This window comes from Saccostrea cucullata, unplaced genomic scaffold (genome assembly GCF_032062105.1).
Source record: "Saccostrea cucullata isolate Sc308-1 unplaced genomic scaffold, CSIRO_AGI_Scuc_v1 ctg1059, whole genome shotgun sequence".
Classification (NCBI taxonomy): Eukaryota; Metazoa; Mollusca; class Bivalvia; order Ostreida; family Ostreidae; genus Saccostrea; species Saccostrea cuccullata.
Genome location: NW_026933409.1, coordinates 531,594 through 537,410, shown reverse-complemented (window position 1 = coordinate 537,410; position 5,817 = coordinate 531,594).

The following is a 5,817-nucleotide window of genomic DNA, read 5'->3' as shown; positions in this document are numbered from 1 at the left end:
TCATCACAGATTGTTTTAAAGACATATAATTCTACAATATTAAGATAAGAAAAAAGTAAGAATTCCATTGAATCACTGAATTAAACCGCATTGGAGATAACAATGATGATTTTGAACATAATTATGCTCAAAACCTAATTTAAAATTTGAACTGGAAAACTGTCAACTTTTTATTCGCGGAATCAGGTCCCATGAAAGAGAAAACATTTTCTGTCATTCATTCACACAAGACTTTCATTTCATCTGGTAAACAAAGTAGAAAATCAGTATAAAAATGCAAAAATGATCAATATAAAAAAAATAAACATAGTGCTTACATCGTATGTGAAGAAGGCATAAAACACGGATAACTGGAAATTTCAGAGTAGATATCATGTGCCAGATTAAGTACGGCAAAGACCAAATATTATCAAAAACACGAATATTTGTAAGACTTTCAAAACGTCATTAACCTATTTGATTTCAGAAAACTTAACACCCAAAACACAATAAATTATAATAACCAAAATTATTTTCAACTTAGAATTTAAGAATTTATCAAAATTGACCAAGATACTTAAGGAACAATTTGACGGAAAACAAACTAACACAGTAATCCTGGCATTATTACCCAACAACTAATATACATAATCTATGTTGCCTGTTGTATAAAAAGATTTTATCAATATATGACAAACAATGATATATCAATCTAAAAAAATAAACTTGCAAAGAATACAAGTCAAGACCCAGTTAATATAAAAGCAAACTAATGATAGTTAGAGAATAACATATTTTGAATAAAAGAATATTTATAAATTTATCAGCCAAAGTACACAAAGTATAGAAGGTGTTAAGTTTATCCATATACATGTAGTTACATCTGCCGAATAGTAAACAAAAAACAAACAAACAAACAAAAACTATGAACAATGCTATAACTATGCTTGATGAAAGAAAGGGTTTGTGTTTCAAATGCAATAATTTACAAATATATATACTTAATATTTATACAGTAAAAATATGTATGAAAAAAGTCAGTCAGCATAAAACGAGTAAAGTTGTTTATTTGTATACAATTCTATTTTCTCCAAACAATCACTATAATTTATTTTGAATTGTTTTATTCACACCACAATTAGCATCCCCGTCATGCCCCCTTTCACTTTGCCGATAACGTACTATAGTAATTTAAAGTAAAATGTGAAACTAAAGAACGGTTGACGATCTCAAAAAAGATATAAGTCTATGAACTGGTCAATAACAAGTGCATGGACCCACCAAAATGTTCAGTTGAGGGGTCAGGTGTCTAGAAAGAATAAGGATCCCCTTCTGACAGGTCACTCAAGTTTTGAACCCTTTGTAAGCCTGCTTCATGGAACATTTCGTAATGAAATCATATTCAGCAAAACAAAGGCCTAATAATTATAATTGGTTGGAGACAAGTCAGTCAGAATAAAACATAGTGAAAGCCTCTTTTTGCTAACAAGGTCCAATATAACTTCCCTAATGGAATTCGTCGGAATATCTACTAAATACAGACTCATGATAGCTTGACATGTGGACAGGGTATGATCATGCTCTTCCTACGTACACGATCTCATCTCTGGTACCGTATAAGTGGAAATTTTAGCGAGACGCAAATTTAGTGATTTCTACCTAAAACTGGTGTTTTAATTTTAGCAAAAAGTAATTTTAGCGATTTTTAAAATGTTATCTAAAAAAGCTATTACAAATAATACTTAATTAATTTCTAGCGATGCTTAATTTTAGCGATGTCAGCACCCTCACTAATAATGCCAAAATTAAATCCTCGCTAAAAATTCTACTTATACTGTATTTTTACGGTCTCCATGCTTTAAACCATGATCACGGATTACTATTGTTGTGGATCACCTCGGTTTTCTTAAACTAAATCTTGATGAGATTGCACGGATATATGTTGGAAAGGGTATGCTTATAATATTGATTGAAAGGGTAAAGCTGAGAAATTGTATTTATATACCTTCATCACCTGCATGCGGCATTAATATATATTTCAGTTGATTCGACACGCAAGATCATGCTCTACGGATGAAATTTCTAAAACGAGGTAAATTATTGACAAAAAAGTCGACGAAAAGAGAATATCAGCAGTCTTGTTTATTAGATTACCATTAACGTCTTTTCAAGTGAAATATCCAAATATAAAACAGATGTGTGAGACTTGTGTGGTATCTTTTATCATCCATGAACCAAGCTATATGATAAACGTGATGACTTTAACTTTAGGATCGTCAACTTCCCATTCTTATGCAGCATAGCAATATACCTTCTCTCCTGCATACGGGGTTTATATATATATCAGTTGATTTGATACGGAAGAGCATGCTTTACGTACGAACATTTCTGAAATGCGGTTTAGAATTGACAAACAAGCTGGTGAAACAAGAATATCAGCGATCTCGGTAAAGTCATCATTTCGTAAATTCTGTGATCGATACAATGACCTTGTCAACAAATACAATTTATCGAGTGAAATGTTGACTGACGTTTTTCATACTAATTGTTGGTCCATTATTTATACACTGAATTGACGACGGATTTTTTTCGTTAATCCCCGATCATGTCCAGGAGCACACGGTAATCGATCAGCTAGGGATGCTCACTCCTCCATGGCCCCTGATCCCACCTCTGATGGTTTGGAGGTGCGTGCTTGCTCTGCAACTATTTTGTATTGTTTTATGGACGTGTGATCTTGAGTACTGTTTGTTATCTCCATATGTTTCATGCAGGCATGAATAAGTGAGAAGTGTACAGGAAGGCTGTTCCAATGTTTTGCACCTGTCTTTGTATTTACATAACCACTATTCATATCATAATAAAATTTGGCATATATACGAGGGTTGTTAGAAAAGTTCGCGGACACATTGAATTACGGAAAATCTATTGTGTGCTGTGAAGTATGACCTATGTCTGAATGAATTCCTACATTTTGTTTATTGGTATGTAAAAAATCAGGTCCATATAATAAAATCTTGAAATTTTACAACTATTTTTACTATTGGGTCATGGGATTCACGGAGCAATCACTTGACGTAAGCGACGTGACAACCATATTTCAACCCGTTAAGCTTTGTCGCAGTTATATTTATAAATCTTTCATTTCTTAGATTTTTCTCATTTTCTTTCTACTTTAAAATTGAATATCTACATGTTACTTTTCTACTATAATGTCTTTTGTACTGATTCGTATATTATTGAGATCTTAAAAAATAAAAAAAAAAGTCTATGCAGTTAATCGATCAGGTATGGAAACTATGCAAAACCATATAGACGAAACGCAACGTCCATGCCATAAGGGGGTATTGAAGTATCGATGGAGTTAATCATTCAAAATGTCCCTCCTTCCATTCTTATGAAGCTATAACTATTTGAAAACTTGTTCTTTGTATGTGTAGGAAATTCCCGGCGGCATCTTGAACATTTTAATCTCTTTTAGACATTTTCCTGTCTGCACACATAATTTCTACGTAGTGCAGTGCTCCATGACGCTCAATGACGTTCCGATTTTTGGCTGTCTTTTTACGCGTTGATCATTTATAAACGGCTATAAAACAGTAATATACCATCCAATTTAGTTCAAAATTTCCCCCAGTGACGTTTCCTGCATCCTTAAGCGGCAGATAAAATATCATAAATCTCTTTGCGCTACAATTGTACAATTCTTAATTTTAATAAAGAGTCTTTGTGATGTAAACGTGCCAAAATGTAGCATGCTCCGTGAAGCAAGTTTTATCAAAATAAAAATGCTGTATATTTTTCAATAATAACCGGAGAGCACCAAATTCTTGTATATTTATTGGAAAAAAGGTAAAGATTTTATCTGGAAAGTTTGACCGGTTTCGTGGAAATAGCGCGCTCACAATAGAACTTGTCCGCGAACTTTTCTAACACCCCTCGTATATATTTATATAAATGTTTTATAAAACGAATGTACAAAGAAAATTCTGCTTTATGTTCATGACGTCAAAATTTGGTTGGGTGTTGAATTCTGTATCAAAATATTTTCACTAAAATTATGTCTCCTTCACACTTGATTGTGAAGGACTGCAACTTTTTAGCTATTTGCGACACTCAAGGTCATTAAGCAGTGATTAATATTTTTGTGGCGGTACCTACTGCGATATATGGACCTTGGTTTTACAGTCTTATCTTAAGGAAATTTTTTCACGTCCCGATTTGGGAATCGAATTCAGAAAATAAAAAAAACTCTCTATCCCGCCACTCTCTAGACAACGCTTTACACCGTGTCAAGCGAGTGATATTCATCATTCTCCGAAACTCAGAAATCATAATCATTCATCGTAAAACTCGTAGCAAACATTTTCTTCTTTTTTAGAATTTTGTTTGTATGTCATTAAAGGTATATTTGTTTGATGAAATATAAAGATAAAATTAAACGCATTATTTCTTAAGTTTGTTTGTTTGTTTTTCGCTTTTGTTTAACGTCCCTCTCGAGAAATTTTCAGAAAAGCCAACACTCACCAGTGGCGAGTTGCAAAATTATGACCTACGCTCGATACTCAGGAGCATTGAGCAGTGAGGGATCTTTTTATAGTCAAGAATCTAAGAAACTGAATGACATAATCATATACAGTCTAAATATTGTTTTATGTTTGGAATAATTTTTTTAGCGACGATGTGCAAATCATATACATGTTTTATTGTGAAGTATCTCATCGCTTTTTTAATTTGAATTCATATCATCATCTGTGGAATCAAGTGAGTCACATTTCATTTTAAGCAAACTAGTACAAATGACTGAACAAATCCCATCCACATTGTGGTGTGTTGGTACGTCTGCATCATATCGGGCTTCCTTGTAAATTGTTACAGAAATATGTCCCTACTGCATATCCTTATCTTTCTTATTGGTGTGCATTAAATCTGACCCTGAAGCAAGCAATGTTTCACCCAAAACGAGAGAAACATAACTATCCTTTTCTTTATATTCTCCAAGTTTTTTGTTTTTGTAGGGTTATGATGTCATCGTATTCAATTTAGTGTAGATGCCATTGGTCACAGGTCTTTTAGGAATTGTAGACTTTCTATAATAAACTAAGTGGTTATAATCGTCAAAGCATCTTTCAAATCGTCTGTTTCCATCTAAAAGCGACTGAGACCTTCGAGGATTGATTCTCGGCGTCTGTTGTAACTTGGTGGAAGGTAAGGTTTTAGTCGAGTTCTGCTGTGAACACTTTTCGGAAATTGTTTTAGAAAGAAAAGTGCCTCTCTAGATTAGATCATAATCAGAGAAATTTCTGGATGATTCTCTGTCTGTACCGATGGATTGTGATTCTTATGATATCCAGAACGTTCATTTTCTGAAACATGAATTAATGCCATATACAAGTAAGAGACACTTATGCAGAGGAAGTACAAGATATATGCGATTCTTATCATTGACATAATTGGATTAATCTGTTCTTTAATCTTAAAAACCTAATTACCAGAGCCGTAGAGCTCTGAAGCAAACTTTTTTCCTCATTATGAGGTCATTAATGTCTTAAAACAATGATTAACTAAACAAATATATTTAAAATACTATATGCATTCTTTTAAAATGCATTCCCAATACATGTAATTTTTAAACATGATTCATAATGTTTATGCTCGGTGGCATTGAACACAACTAAACACAAAATGTAAGAATTGAATTGCTTAAGTAATTGACACGTTAATGTAATATGTGGAAATTCAGCCTAGCTACTACATTTCTATGCTAAAACTAAGTTACTCAACTGAACATTTTATTTGATATCTTTTGCACTTGTATATTCCTGTAGCTCTTTTCCT